The sequence below is a fragment of the Balaenoptera physalus genome (genome assembly GCF_965194825.1).
Source record: "Balaenoptera physalus genome assembly, chromosome: 6".
NCBI classification, from domain to species: domain Eukaryota; kingdom Metazoa; phylum Chordata; class Mammalia; order Artiodactyla; family Balaenopteridae; genus Balaenoptera; species Balaenoptera physalus.
The window spans coordinates 40150125-40167157 of NC_138885.1; the positions used below are offsets into that span (position 1 = coordinate 40150125).

General features: G+C 36.2%; 1 protein-coding gene and 1 long non-coding RNA gene across 5 annotated transcripts in view; both read right to left on the reverse strand.

Annotated features, from left to right (window-relative positions):
• Window positions 1-17033, reverse strand: part of GTDC1 (glycosyltransferase like domain containing 1) — a 392967-nt gene that overhangs the window by 267854 nt on the left and 108080 nt on the right. The gene's annotated exons all lie outside the window — the stretch shown is intronic.
• LOC309662449 lies at window positions 1541-16034 on the reverse strand. Its single transcript, XR_014264693.1, has 3 exons — window positions 15863-16034; window positions 15081-15553; window positions 1541-14744 (listed from the first exon to the last, which is right to left on the reverse strand). It is a non-coding gene; the product is annotated as an uncharacterized lncRNA (long non-coding RNA).

Below are 17033 nucleotides of genomic sequence, written 5' to 3' on the forward strand. Positions count from 1 at the left end.
CATCCCTTCGGAGTTAGTCCTTTCTTCCCTTTCCTCTACTTGTGCATAACAGTGGTCTGGGAATGTCAGGAAGTACACAGAAGCCATGAGAGAGGCAAGCAGGGAACCTCAGACTTGGTATGGAAAAGCCAGAAAGGCTTTAGGAGGAAATGCTTGAGATGGACATAAAAGATAAGGAGAATTTCCAGTTCAGTATGTATTAAGGGCAGGGCTTGGAAAGGGGGGAGATTGTGTGTTTCTATTAATACTGCAGAGAAAAAGGGACCATAAATCCCACATTCCTGGGATTGCCCGGGACCATAAATATCCACATTCTACTCAATTAAGCAAATATTCAGTATATTATATATATATATATATATATATATATATATATATATATATATATATACACACACACACACACACACATGTTTATCATATAGTAGATAAGGGATAAAAAGATAAGCTAGACTTGACATCCTGCTCTTCATCTTTGCATTTTAGCAACTGAGATATAAACAATGGGCTGAAGTTGTATGAGAGTTAAAATCTGATATTTTAAATAACTTTGTTGTAATCCCCAAATTCATATATACTGTTAATATTATTGTCAGGGTGATGCCAACTCATTGCAAATAAATTTCATGACAAACTGCTCCATTGCTAAGTCCCCAAAGTGAAATACTCTCAGATGGGACATTCTCCTAACTTTTTGTAATAACTCCTTATCTTGAAAAACACTTTCAAAGAAATGTTAGTATTTTACCACTCCATAGGAATCAGTAACAAGGCGAGAGATTCTCCCAAGAATATTCCAACAGTCCTTGAAAAACTAAGACTGTCACAAAACCTGAGCATCTGGCAACTCTGCCACCATGAAGTATCCATATGGAAGAGACCAAAATGTGTCAAAGTACCCAAAATGATTTTGGATAGCGTAGAAGATAGAATAAATAATTCAGTATCGTCAACACTTTCAACAGCAGGTAGTGGATATGCTACCTGCTTCTATAATGTGCCAGAATGTAACATAAGTGTGTGAGGCTGTGTGTGTATGTGTGTGTGAGAAAAAGGCAGGAAGGATATGAGTATACATGCAGCAAAAAACTATTTTTATATAGAAATATTTCTTAGGTAGTTTTCTGTGTAGGGACATCAGATATCTGTAAGTACAGGTTTATAGATACATAGAAGAAAAAAATGGAGTCCATGAAAACTTATTTTTAAGATAAACATAGCAACAAATATATTACTTCAGAGTCAATGAAAATAAATGCATTAGCAACATTATGGTTGAAATTGTATGTGCAAAAAAAGTCAGAAAATCCAAAATTATGGTTCCCTCAGCAACCATAACTGTGTCCTCATGCATATATGAGTATTTTGCATTACTGTAATGATGATACATTTCAGCCTTAATATCAGTTTATGCAATGTGACTGAATTAGGATTCTTTTGGGAACTATAACTTTGAATTTCTGGACTTTTGTGAATGTAAAATCTTAACCATAAAATTACATTAATATAAGGTGGGGTTTCTGCATTTTATTTTCTGGCATTTAAAAAAACAATAAAGACTGAATGGTTGACAACAGTAAAGTAGTAAAAGATTGGTTGATTTGTAATAATACAAAAAGGATTTGATGCATAGCCTAAGACCTTAAAATAGGGATATGCAAACTACAAACAAAAAGAAATGTCCCTCTGAAGATTAATCAAAGACAAGAACAGGCAAGACATCTTTCCAAAAGTGAGTTAATTTACTTTTTCCATAAAATGTTAGTTTCTAATTAGAAGGTACTTTCATTCAATTATATTTCAACATGGCTATAAATACCAATGCCTGAAATAATTCTCTCACTACATATTGCTGCATCTTATCAAGAAAAAAATAGTATTAAAATGGCCCCTCGCATTTTCAAGAGTGAAGCTGGTGGGAGCCACTTTTCCTTCTTGCATGTGTAACACGGCAGAACATAACCTATAAGATGAAATTATATATTACTGTCACCAACTACTTTTTGACCATGAGACTGAGGCTGATTCAAAATATGGTTCACAAAGAAACAGATACACAATGATTAAGTTAAGCTTAAGAACAAAGTAATTATTTTACATAATACTGAAGTATTATACAACCAGGGAGTAGCTGGGAAATGAATTAAAGAACAGTGACATACATAGTGGGTTCAGGAGAGAAGAGTCAAAATCACATTTGTTCAGGGAAAAGTTACAAACACTTTCATGGAGGTGGTATTTTTCAACTGGCCTCACAGAATCAGTAGTTTTACAACAAAATGAAGACATTCCAGACAGATAGAGGAGGCTGTGGAAAGATCAGGAGCAAAAGTGGTCAATACTCTGTTGGAGAACAAAGAGTTTGGCTGAAGAGGAGGCTCATGGAGGAGCTACAAAAGGAAAAACTGCAAATGCAGATTAAATATATATTGTAGAGGATCTTGAAGGCAAGGCTGACAAGTCTTAACTGCAATGTACAGGCGGAGGGGTGGGGGGAGACTGAAGTTCATGTGCAAGAAGGCTATGTTTTTAGGAGACGAGAAACAAAAAGCAAAAAATAAAAATAAAACAAAACCAAGAAACAAACATAAACACTACAGCAACAGGATAGAGGACATAGTAGGAGAAGTAAAGACTGAAGGCGGGGGACCAGTTATAAGATTATTATAATAATCCAGACAAGTTGCAATGAAGGCCTGAAGAAATGTGATAACAGTAAGGCCTAAAAGGAGAAGAAGGGATTAAAAGCTGCTTTCAAGATTTTGAGATATGGTGACTGTTGGAAAGATTGTGCCATTCATAAAATACAAACTCAAGGGTTATGTCTGATGTAAGGAAAAGGAATGACTGAGTACTGTTAGTAAATCTTAAGTTTAAGGTATCAAGTTCCATACAAACAAGCATTCCTGCAAAAAAAAAAAACAGAAGGTAGAAATATGATCCTGAAGATACTGATTACAGCAAGATAAACGATACTATTCTTTATACCTGTGCAATTTACAAACTTGTGCCTCCACTCTTTTTATCCTCATAGGGTTGGGAAGGTTAAGGGCATTTTGTTGTACAAATAAGAAAACTGAGGCTCAGCAAGGATGACTTCTAAACCTCACACAGGTACAAAGTGGCAAAGTCAGGCTGGAGACACAGATTTTGGAATCTTTAGTATGGAAGTTATTTTGAAATTATAAATAAGATCATCAAAAAAATGTAGAGATAAAAGATAAATGAGTTGTGTGCAGAACCACAGGAAAAAGCTAAGATTACAGAGCAGCAATTGTTCAGGAGCCTAAGACATGACCAGGATGCCTGGTAAAGGGTTCCAGGGCATGGCACTCAACAGGTACTCAATAAACCTCTATCACACCAACAGCTAAAGAGGAGACAGCACTAAACAGGGTCTTTCTATCTGTGCTAGATGCAAGCAGTAGTTCCCAAACTTTTTTAAAGCAACCACTTTTCTCAAAGGAATTCCTACACAAAACTATGGTATGTAATATACATAAAACCACTCTTGAGTAAAGCAAGAACGGATGGTCTGGAACGTCACTTAACTTGAACTCTTTTCCCTATCTTTCACAACCCTTCTTTGCATGTATATAGCACGTATACCCCTAAGACAAACCCATGCTACCTAGAGAAACTACTGGAAATCCTCTTAGTTATAAGGGTGATGTAATTTAGGACCTCTGAGCATGGTATGGAAGAACTACAGGGAACACTTAGTCTGAACAGATCAAACTGGTATCAAGTACCAGCCTGTCTAGACTTGATTCTTAACTAGACTCTCCATTGCCTTGTTCTTCCATTAGCTGAGATCCTTCGTTACTTCTTTCAGAGATTTCTCCATGGTCAACAGCTTTCTTTGATTATTAGCGACATCATCAGATCACTTGGACATCACAATTGTATACCATGGAAACGGCACACTTCATAGAGTCAACTGCCTGTAACTGCCTTGCTCCAGTAACCTGTTGCAGAACCTGCCCACTTGCTGCATCTTGTAACTGGCCATGCCACATGATTCCACATATAAGTCAGGATAAGAATGGCAAAATGTCAGGAGATTGAAATTAAAGAAGAGAATACTCAAATGTGATATCTTGGAGGAAAGGAGTTGCATATTGTAATCATGTTACTGATATGGCCAATTATATGTATGACAAAGAAGGAAGAGATCTAACTGTCCCTAGAGTTGAAAAAAATGAAAGAATTATTGTACCTTTTTTAATAGCAGACTTGCAATGTTGTTCCATTTTTATATAAATTGTAAATGAAAAATTCAGTCTAATTGGAGAGCAAAAACACTAATCATTATAAAAAACATCCAGCCCATCCAAATAGTAAAAACAGTAATCATTATAAGATTTTATTATGGCAGTATCTTTATACAAATATGAAGTAATATATAAAGAAAATCACACACTGATTCTTGGATAATTTATTCAAGGAGTAAGTTATGAAAATTCATCAATAAGAATAAACAAGGCAACTCAAAGGCAGCTCACCATAGATTCTCTTTATGCGACTCCAATTTTAATTTAGTCTGTATTGATGGATTCTTTTATTTCATGTGTTATAGTCATGTTAAATCTAGACACAACATGCAATGCACCTAGAGCCTACACAGTACAAAGACGTCTGGACATGACATAGACAGTTGTTCCTTTTTGCTTCAAGTGATAAATAGTTCAGCTGGAAAAGGATCTGAAGAGATTTAACAAAAATCAGCAAATAATTTTTTTTCCCATATGCATTAAAATTCTTCTTTTACTCTCTTGATTTTATACAGTAATTTGTCTTTGGGGAAACCATGCTGACATTGTCCTGGGTGGTCTAAGGCCTCTGCAACAGAGACCAACATGGAAAGAGAAGAGAGACAGGCAGAGGCCTGGTCCCAGGACAGAGCACATACCAAGGGCAAGGGAACCACCTGTAGCACCTGGCATCTGAGAAGATGGTGGGCCAGTCAGAGGAACTTGGTCCAAAGGGCATACTTGGGCAAGACATAATTTGAATTCAATGAATAAAGCAGAAGAATAAAGATTCCAAGGAGAAGTCTCAATCAGAATTCAGGAGGCAACACTGGAAAATCCTGTACAGGTGTCAGACACAAAGTCTAACTGGGAATAGATAGGGGATGAAAGTGGCATGAAGTAAGAAAGGGGTCACAAAGGTCCAGAAGGAGCCTACAGGATGAAGGGGAGTATCTGAAGAGAAAGGAGCCTACAGGATGAAGGGGAGTATCTGAAGAGAAGGGGGGTACTACAGAGAGGAAGCCTGGCCAAGTCATCTAAAACTGGCAATTGAAGGATGAGGAGAGATGAAGGGAAAGCAATGAAGTGAGGGCCCAGGGGCTGATCCCATGGCAACCAGCAGTAGAGGGATTTGCGGGGTGGAGGGTCAGCTGAGAGAAAGCAGGAATATAAACAGCTGTGCAAATGAATCCAAGGTCTGGGATGGATAGAACTAACTCCAAGTCACATCAGTGGGTCTGAAGCTAAAGATGTATATGCTGACTCAGGCAAGAATGGCTCAGGTACCATGCAAGATTCAGCCTGCAGGTAGGGGGCATCAGTGGACCTGGCTGAGGAAAGCCAAGGCTTGGAACGGAGATAAGGGTGAGGAGAATAACACAAAAATGTTTCTGAATTATAATATGCAAACTTGGTATAGACTACAAAGCAACCCCAGAATATCCAAAAGACAAATTAGTACTCTATTTTTACCCAAAAAAAAGGATCTTCAATAATATTAAAGAGTAAAATTAAAACTTCCTAAAGCACAAAATAATAAATATGCTATTATTACAATAATGTAAGACTAGATACACAGGGAAAGACTATAAGGAAATAAGACTATAGGGTATAAGAGCTGCTGGGTTTACGGATTTTCATATTTTATCTCCAAATGTTCTATCATGCGATTATATATTACTTTTATAATTAAAAAATGAAAAGTATTAATAATAAAACTTTTAATAGCATGAATGCCTGGTACCTTTTGAATTATTTGATTAAAATAATTTCCATTTACATTTCTTGGGTAAAGAGCAAAGTATATACCTATGCTGTTACACATTGAGTTCTTTATAAAATCTCCTAAAATTGGTAATCTCTACATCTAATTTGTACATCACTATAAGATACAATTAACCTAAAGAGATAATTTAAGTTTTTTACTTAAAAAAAATTTTTTTTAATATAATGAATATGTGTAATATCACCTTTACACAACAGTAGGGAAAATTAGGTCAAAAGCATCATTGTGGTGTGTTACAAAGCAAATTATTTGGGAAACAGTGCCAGAGACTGCATTTTTTAAGGGGCAAGAATCATGTCATCTCCATACTTTGTAGAACTCCACAATGCATACATATACTGTTTACCAGTTGCATTCACTATCATTTACACTAGGATTGTGGTTAAGAGCAGGGACTCTGAAAGCAGGCCACCTGAGTGTACCACTGACTCTTCAGGTAGACTACCTGGGTCTACCATGGGATCTAAGGGCAGACTACCTGAACCCACCTACCATGGGCTATGAGGGCAGTCTACCTGGTCTACCATGGAATCTAAGGGTAATCTACCTGGATCTACCGTAACTCTGAGGGCAGACTACCTGCTCCACCAACTAGTAGCTATGTGATCTCGGGCAAGTTGGCTTGCCCTCTGTTTGCCTCAGTTTCCTCATGTGTTAAAGGTGGCTGATAACAGTATTCCTCTTACAGGGTGGTATGAGGATATGTGTAAAGTGCTTAGACCAGCAATTGGCACACTGTAAGCACTACATAAGTACTGGAAACTATTTACCATTATTATTAATCAATTCTGTTTTGGGAATGAAATTCCAATTAAATGATGAATTGAAGTTCAAAATACTACAGTATTGGTCAGTTTCTGTATTCATCATTCTATAGTTTATACTCTCTTGTTTTTTGTTTTTATAAGATGTCATTTACCAAAACTATTATTGGAAAACTCTCCTACAAATGAATAGCATTAGACTTAATTACTCCTGATCTTTAGGCAATAATCATTTTCCAGGGCCACTCTAGTTAAGTAAGTCCTACACTTCCTAGAATCTACTGAAAGAACACTTTGTCAGTCTTCCTTCCAAACACAGTGTGTGATGATCCAATTTGGTTAAATTTTGTATTGTTGGCGATTGTAAACTCATCTGGGAGTAATTTTTCTCCCGAGATGACTTGTACTTGAGCTGAGAGAGGAAAAATTAAATTCTTTTTATTGCCAAAATCATTATATGGACTGCCTTTGCCTTTGAAGTCTCTTGCAATGAATTCAGTGTCCTGCATACACTAGACACCCAATTCTAAGAACTCCAATTAAATGGTCTATGAAGTTAATTCAAATTATATTTTGATATGCTACTTTGATGATAGGATTAAAATCTGGGGGGAAAATAAAGTTTTTAAAAGATGCTGGGTATGTTCGTTCTTCAATTTTTTAAAGTATGTTTCAGGTGAATTCAAAGTTAAGCAAATTAAACAAGGTTAAGTAGAGTTCTTCCACGCCCTGGTTCTTGGGTTGTTTGCTCAATATATACTTAGTATATTCATATTGATTATGAACATGATGCTGATACTAAAGAGAATGTCCATTCTTAGAGTTTCAGTGTCACTTACATGGTAATGGCTCCCAGACTTGGGTTTCAAACTCAGACTTCTCACCTAACCTTCAGATATTCAGCCATCTGTTGGAAATCTGTGTGTGGAAAGCCCATCGGCACATAAAATTCAAAAGGTCCAAAACAGAACTCATCATCTAATCCAATAAATATGTTCTTTTTGTTGTATTTATTGTTATAGCTGAAGGCACAACCATCCACCACACCAGAAACCTGAGTCATTCCTTCCTTTCACTCACTCTCCCTAAATTTCCATAAATAACCTATTAATGAATCCTGTCCATTTTATTTCCTGAATATTTCTCAAATCTGTACCTTCAGTTTCATCCTTATTCTTTTACATAGTGAAGCCTGTTTACTGCCAAATCTACCTAATTCCTATTTCCAAGCCTGACTTCCCAAGTTCATCCTACACCTAGCTACAAGAGCCATATATCGAGAATGCAAAATCCAGCCAAGTAACTCCCCTGTATAAAACTCAAGTCCCTTAAATTAGTATGTGAAATGTCAACCTGCACTGATCTCCACCTAGATCTACAAGCTCCTCTCCTGTCCCAATCTCACACTTAGAGCTTCAAGAAGAATGAAATTACTAAGGTTCCTTACACACACACTATGGTTCCTTGTGTCTTTACTTATTGTGACCCAATTTGCATTGTATGACACTATCTCATGTTCCCTTGCTCAAATCAACCCACTACTTCTTTAGCATAACCTAAGAATCAACTGTCATCATCCCTCCAAGAAGGCTTCCTAAATCCTTCTGCTAACACCTGACTTGGATTTTGTACTCCTCTTGAGTGTTCCCATATCTTTGCATTTACCGAACAAGAACATAATTTTTTTATTATCTGTCTTTGACTAATCAACCAAGATCTTGAAGGCGAGACTTTATTTCATTCTCCCGTCTTTGTACCCCTGGTTCCTGGTTGTTACTAATTAATATGCTGATCGTGTGTGTATGTGTGTGTGTGCACGCACGTGTGTGTATATATATATATATATATATATATATGTAAATATATATTAAATCTTTGCTTTGGTCACATTATCATATATCAAAATTTTGATATGAACAAAATGAATATAAATTAATAAAAGTGAACCTACAGTACTTTATTATGACAGTATTTGCTTGATAAACAGAAGAGAAAAACCTATAATTTTTCTGTTATTTCCTCTTCTATCCATTTATGTTAAAGTCAAACATGATTTTACCTTCTATTTATTTATTTATTTATTATTTATTTATTTATTTTTGGCTGCATCGGGTCTTAGTTGTGGTATGTGGGATCTTTGTTGAGGCATGCGGGATCTTTCGTTGCGTCACACGGGCTTCTCTCCAGTTGTGGCATGCAGGTTTTCTCTCTCTAGTTGTGGCACACAGGCTTCAGGGCACGTGGGCTCTGTAGCTGTGGTGCGCAGGTTCCAGAGCACGTGGGCTCTGTAGTTTACGGCACACGGGCTCCCTAGTTGAGGCGCGCAAGCTCAGTATTTGTGGCACGCGGGCTTAGTTGTCCCGCGGCATGTGGGATCTTAGTTCCCTGACCAGGGATCGAACTCATGCCCCCTGCATTGTAAGGAGGATTCTTTACCACTGGACCACCAGGGAAGTCTCTTAACTTCTATTTGCATAGTGATTCTAATATTCTTCAGACCCGGCAAGTGGTTTCCTAGTTCTTGCATATCAGAACCAAGTGCCCTGCCATTCTCTTCACCCTGTAGCCTGTGCTTTGGCCACAACAGACTCCTCACCACTGCCCTGAGCCCACATGTCTGTGCCTCTGCCTCTGCATGAAAAACCATTCCCTCCTATTTTCCTACCAAACACATCCTCCGTAAACTTCAGGCCTCCTGCCCTGGGCACTTTGAGTCATTCTACCAAGATTTTATTTTCATAAATCTTTGTACATATCTCTGGCACTGCATTCATTCCCTTTGTGTTTCCCAGTCTCTGCAGTAAGCACTCCTTCCCTTTTCCTGTAACATAGATGTTCGATAAGGATTAATTTAATGTATTCTAGATTAATTCATCCCTATTCCTATTCCCATCCATTAGAACTATTGAACATGCTCTCCTCTTTAAACAAATATTCCCTATGAAAACACCATCATCCTTATAGCTTTATGAATGATCTTCAAACGCAGGTCCCCAGCTTTCACAGATCACCTGAACTCTAGTCCTCTATTTCCAGTGACCCACAAAAAATGCAAGCTTGCTATTAATTTCAACTCAGTATATTAATATTGGGCTAACTCATCCCTTTCTTCCCCCATCATTTCTTGCTTCTCAACTTTACTCATTCTTCCAAGAGCACAGAATTATGCTAGATCCCTAGGGTAGGGCTGAAGGCATATTTGATTATTCTCCTACTCCTAACTCTTATAACAAAGTATCACCAAGCTGTGCTAATTTTTACTATAAATAAAGATGCTAAATTTTGCCTCTTCTCCCACCCTCCAACACTGGGTTTTTATCAGCTCAGACCACAAAAACTGAGTACCCTCTTAAATGATTTCCCTGTCTTCAACTCCTTTCTAACATATTGCCTCCATGTTAATTTTACCAAAACACACTGTGACTAACTCAATCTGCCAAACCCTTTGAAAAACTACCTGGCTCTAAAGAAAATGAGACCAAGAGACCAATTTAGGTTATTTTAAAGCAAAACATTAGGTAATTCTAATCCTCAAAATCTTCTAAATTAAAGCCTGATTAATGGGTAGAACCCTGGGTTTCTTGGATTTCAGTCTACTACTTATTTCATCATTTAAACCGATGGAGTTACTTTCTGAGAAAAGTCTCAGCCCTGCCAGCAGATCCTTCTGCAGCTCAAAAATATAAGCCAGATTTTTACTTTTATAACACAACACCATCTTTGGCAACTACAAAATTAGGAACCATAGCATATGGATCTTCTTTCAGTCAATACAGAATACCAATTCCTCAGATATGTGCTAATGACCTGAAGATTATTTGCTCTAATACATACTAAAATATTTATAGATGAAATGATATAATATGCAAGATTTGCTTCAAAATAATCCAGTGTGGGGGAAGGGAGAATAAAGTAGGAGAGGGTCACAGATGAGATAAGATTTATCATGAGTTGATAATTCTGAAGCTTAGTGATGGGTACTTAGAGATTTATGATACTGCTATCCCTACATTTATGTTTGAAATTTTTCAATTTCAAATAGAAAGTTAAAATAAATTTGAAATCAAATGTTATAAAATATTATCAATATTTACCATGGATAGTGGAACTATGGATGCTTATTTTCTTCTGTATCTCTAAATATTCTTTTTAGTTTTCTAAAATGAACAAGAATTACTTTCAGAAAGTTATAAAATGCTAAAATTTTTAAAAAAACTATGCTTTCTACATCAGTTAGGCCTCTTTTTACTCAACTAATATTTGAAAGGGAATGTTAGTTATTCATTCCTTACAATCACTGAAACTTTATCATTTTATCAAGTGAAAGAACCGTTAAGCTATGTACCTCCACTGTTTTATTCTGGTACTCAGTAGGACTATCTTTATAAGAAAAAATTATTAGCCTATTCTCACTTTTTACTGAGGGATGTTCCATGAACCAACATAATAGAAAACATACCAACATTTTTTAAAGAAATACTGCAAAAAATGTCCGTTACTACATTCAATGTCCCTTATAATAAAGATCTACTTAACAGAGTCCACTTAGGACTATGGGTTTTAACATGAGCTACACATTAGAATCAACTGAGAGATTTTTAAAATCCTGATGTCCAAGCCACACCCAATACCTACTAAATTAGAATCAGAGGAGGTGGGATCCAGGCATCAGTACTTTTTAGTGTTCCTAAAGGATTCTGAGAGCAGCCAAGGTTGAGGAATATTGTTTTTAAACTATATAAATTAGTGATATATTTTTAATTTTTTATTATGCAAATTTTCAAGCACATACAAAAATAGACAGCATAATAAGCCTCATGTATCCAACACAACTTCAACAGCTATCAATATTTTTGCCAAGGTTGGTTCAACTCTCCCTCTCACTTTATTTTTATTTATTTTTTGCTGGAATATTTTAAAGCAAATGTCAGACATAAGATCATTTCATCTTTCAGCACTTCAGTTTGCAAACATTGTTTCTTATGATTAACTGACTTAATTCCTTTTTATTAGACAACGAGAGGTTTTGACGAGCTTAGTTTTTTGTTCAAATGGATTAAGTTTCCTTAAATTAGAATATCTAAAATATCCATGTTTCCTCTATCCCTGCTGTAACTTGGATTTTTTATTTTTGCTTTTGCTTTAATAGTTTTCAGTTATATTGTACACGTGCATTTTAATGAAAAACAGACCTTTCATTGCAGGGGTTTTATGTATCCTCATATTACTGTCCTCTCAAGAATATATACACTATCTACTCTGCCTATTATACCATGTCAAATCCCTCAGTTTGACTTCATTAATAATGTATATTTTTCCTAATTATAAAAGTAATATATAGTCATTATAGGATGATTTGGAAAATATACAAATAGAAAAAGAAAACAACATCACTTAAATTTCTACAACCTATATCTAACAATGTTTTATGTTTTGCACATTTTATCCCAGGGTTTTTTCCTAAATGCGTAAACACATTTTACAAAATTGAGATTGTACTATACGGATCATTTTCACAATATAATTTTTACTTAACATTCTCATGAGTATATTCCAAGTCTTTAAATCTTTAAAAAATAATATTTAAGGATTATGGAATTAATACTCCACTATATGGATGTACTATAATTTAATAAACTGTTCCTTATTATTGGACAGTTGGATTACTTTCCAATGATCATACATAATTATTTGTTGATAATTCTAACCATCCTTTTGTCAAAAACAGTGAAGGGTCTGAGACTTTGCCCTACTTGCAAGTTAACAAGTTAGCCTACCACGGTCTCCCGGATGCTGGCAGCAAGCATGACACCCCTGGGTCGGACAAGGACTTATTACTTGGGACAACAGTGAGCAAGCATGAGCTTCTCGTTCACATCAGTTCTCCTTGGCCCCCAAGGCCCACCAGGATGATGTGGAGTGGCCTACACAGATGATGCATAGGCAGTGGGTTTGCATCATAGCTAAGAAACCCTGAGCTTAGGAAACCCAAATCTTGCATAATGAGCTACAAGGAAACTTGCCCAAACTTTGTTCTATAGGGAGATATTATCTTTACTATACTTGGACAATAAATAAACCAGCTATCTGATCAGAAGGGAAATACTATCTCTATATTACAATGCTATTTTGCTACAAACCTCCTTGAAAAGATAGTCCAGGACAAAAAGGCATTTAATGTCTCTGCTTGCAAACCATATGAAATGTGAGAGACCCATGGAGAACTGTCTCCCAACATTCTTTAGGACAAATATGTAGAGGGCAATGACTTCAAATTCTTTTTTTTTTTTTTATTGAAGTATAGTTGATTTACAATATCATGGTAATTTCAGGTGTACAGCACAGTGATTCAGATATATATATATATATATATATATATATATATATATATATATATATATATATTCCTTTTCAGATTCTTTTCCCTTTTATTACAAAATATTGAGTATAGTTCCCTGTGCTATGCAGTAGGTCCTTGTTGGTTATCTACTTTATATATAGTAGTGTGTATATGTTAATCTCAAACTCCTAATTTATCCCTCCCCCCAACCCCCTTTTCCCTTTGGTAACAATGTTTGTTTTCTATGTCTGTGAGTCTCTTTCTATTTTAGAAATAAGTTCATTTATATCTTTTTTCTTTTAAGATTCCACTTACAAGCGATATCATATGATATTTATCTTTGTTTGGCTTACTTCACTTAGTGAAATTCTTGATACAATACAGTACTGGGTTGGCCAAAAAGTTCGGCCGGAAAAACCCAAACGAACTTTTCGGCCAACCCAATACTATAAAATTATTTTCTAGAAAGACTGAACCACTTTATACTCACATCAATAAGATATGAACGCCTCTGCCTCCCTTTCAAAAGCTTCCATGATTTCAACCTTCCTTAACTTCTCCTATCCTGCTCTTCCCATAAAATACATCACGCTAATTAGAAGCAGAACAGCATAGTGATTAAGAGAGATTCTGAGGCCGAAAAGCTGAGTTTAAATGGCAGTACCACTATTTACTAGCTATGAAAACTGGAATGAGCCACTTAACAAATTTGTGTCTCAGTTTCTTCAACTCAATTATCTTCAAGGTGAAGATAATCATCACCTTATTAATTATTAATACAGTTGTGAAATGTGTTAATACACTGAGAGCACTTAGAACAGTGTCCAGAAAGTAGTAAATACTATCTAAGTGTACGCTATGATTATTATGTCTGGCTGCTCTTCCATGTCCATCCCAGTCCTACCCACCCTTCAAAGTAGAGTCAGATACCAATGCCTCCACAAAAACAAATGACCTCCTGCTCTGAATTCCCAATTGTACTCCATATCTCTGAACCTTTTCATTAATATTAGGTACAGAGGTCTGGGTTGACCAGGTGTCTTGTTTTTAATGCTTCATGACTTTCAGGTTAATGACAGTACTAAAAGACTTCTAGCATTTACAAAGATCTCTAACCTTCTCAATCCTACCACCAACAAAATAATGCAGCCCAAACTCTGATTACTGCAAATGAAATTCTTTATGTATCAATTATGCAAAAAACTGAAGGGTTTTTTTTTGTTTTTTTTTTTTTTAGGCAGTAAATCAATAACATTCTTTGGGTTTATAGGCAGTCAATTAAAACAGTGCTGAACATATCAGTATTTGGGTGAAATATCTTTTAACAAAATGTTTCCTGTACTATACATCAAGATAGTAGAAATCATAGATACTCAAACCACTAGAGCAATATTGGAATTCACCATGATAAAGGTGGCCCCAAATTGATCCAGGAATAAAATTAATAAAGTGGGAGACCAAATGATTTGGGGAATAGAGCCATTAGACTGGAACAAAAACCAGATCACAGATACCAAAAACTTGCAATTTCTTAATATAAAAGCATGTGCTTCAAGATAGTATCTTCATTACAGTAGGCGTTTTGAAAACCAGAACTATACCTATTTTTTTTTAAGTTTTTTTTTGTTTGTTTGTTTTTTAAATTAATTAATTAATTAATATTTATTTTTGGCTGTGTTGGGACTTCCTTTCTGTGCGAGGGCTTTCTCCAGTTGCGGAGAGCGGGGGCCACTCTTCATCGCGGTGTGCGGGCCTCTCACCGTCGCGGCCTCTCCCGTTGTGGAGCACAGGCTCCAGACGCGCAGGCTCAGTAGTTGTGGCTCACGGGCTTAGTAGCTCCGCGGCATGTGGGATCTTCCCAGACCTGGGCTCGAACCCGTGTCCCCTGCATTGGCAGGCAGATTCTTAACCACTGCGCCACCAGGGAAGCCCTATACCTATTTTTGACAGAAAGTTAAAAATGATATTATGATTCTAAAAATATATCTTAAAATTGTATGTGTCCCCAGAGTTTTCAAAGTATTTTCACATGTACAGTGTAAATTAAAGATTATAAAAACCTTATCAGAAAAAAAGCACAAGTATTATTTTTTTTTTCCACTAGCACTTTAGGAAACTAGAGTTGAGACCCTCAGTCAAAAAATTAAAATATTTTTGATATAAAACATAGTTGTATTTAGAAATACATACATTTTGAAAATCATGCTAAATATTATTTTAAATAATTTAAATTACTTAAAGTCAATTTAAAATTATTTTATTTTAATAATTTAAATTATTACTATTTAAATAGTTTAAATATTTTAACATACTATTCTAGATTAAATATGAAACACTCAAGTTATTGTCTAGTTAAAGGACTTCTTAAGAAGCTCAAATTAGAAAACTCGTTGCCCCTTTAAAAAGTTACCTTATGGGGCTTCCCTGGTGGCGCAGTGGTTGAGAATTTGCCTGCTAATGCAGAGGACATGGGTTCGAGCCCTGGTCTGGGAAGATCCCACATGCCACGGAGTGACTAGGCCCGTGAGCCACAATTGCTGAGCCTGCGCGTCTGGAGCCTGTGCTCCACAACAAGAGAGGCCGCGATATAGTGAGAGGCCCACGCACCGCGATAAAGAGTGGCCCCCACTTGCCGCAACTAGAGAAAGCCCTCGCACAGAAACGAAGACCCAACACAGCCATAAGTAAAATAAATAAATTAAAAAAAAAAAAAAGTTACCTTATGAAGGAAAAGAGTAGAAGATAAAATTATTCAAAAGAACTAAGATATGTATTTTGACTTTACTGCCACCACCTACCAGTAAAGTAGGGATGCACAAATATAGACACACATCACCCCAGATCTGGGGGAAACAATAGATAGATATATGCTCCTCACCTAAGATTATGGCCCTGGTGGAATCAAAAATTCAATGACGGTAGTGCTGGAAGAGGGGTATCTAATGTGACAAATGACGCCAAATGAAGTTTCTTACTTGCTTCTCTTTCTCTTCTCAATTCTTTCTTCTCTCTTTCAGGTAAAACCCTTTATTTTACTCTTGGATATTTTAGTTGTTTATTGTTTATTTCTTAAAAATGTATTAGTTTCAGGTATACAACATAATGATTCAATAGATTGCAAAATGATCACCAAAATAAGTCTAGTTAACATCCATCACCACACTTAACTACAATTCTTTTTTCTTCTTATGACAAGATCTTTTGAGACCTAATCTCTTACCAACTTTCAAATACACAATACAGTATTACTAACTATAGTCACAAAGCTGTACATTATATCCCCAGGACTTGTTTTATTTTGACCATCTCTGTTACCTTTGTTTTTGAGCGATATTTTCACTGGGTATAGAATTCTCATTCGATAGTTTCTGGTTTTCCTTCAGTGCTTTGAAGATGTTGCTCCACTGTCTTCTCCTTGAGATGTTCCCAATGAGAAATCTACTATAGTGTTTAATTTTGTTCTTCTGATGTAACTCGATATTGTTGGTTTTTTAATCTGGCTGCTTTTAAGATATTCTTGTAAACACTAGTGTGGAGAACAGACTCTAAAGTGATCCCCATGATCCACCTCCTTGTATGTATGCCTTGTGTAATCCCTCCCTTTGAGTGCAGGCAGGACCAGCTACTTGCCTCTAAACAACAGAATTCAGCAAAGGTGACAGGATATATGTGAGTATGCTACATAAGATTGTATCATCTTGCCTTTCAAGAAGACTCTCCTTTTCAGGATGTGAGGATATAAGCAGCCATGTTAGGACAGTCCACATGGCAAGGGAATGAGGGTGGCCTCTCAGAAACAGCCAGCGAGAAACTGAAACTCTTATTCCAACAGCTCACAAGAAAGTGAATACTACCAACAACCATGTGAGTTTGGAAGCAGATCCTTCTCC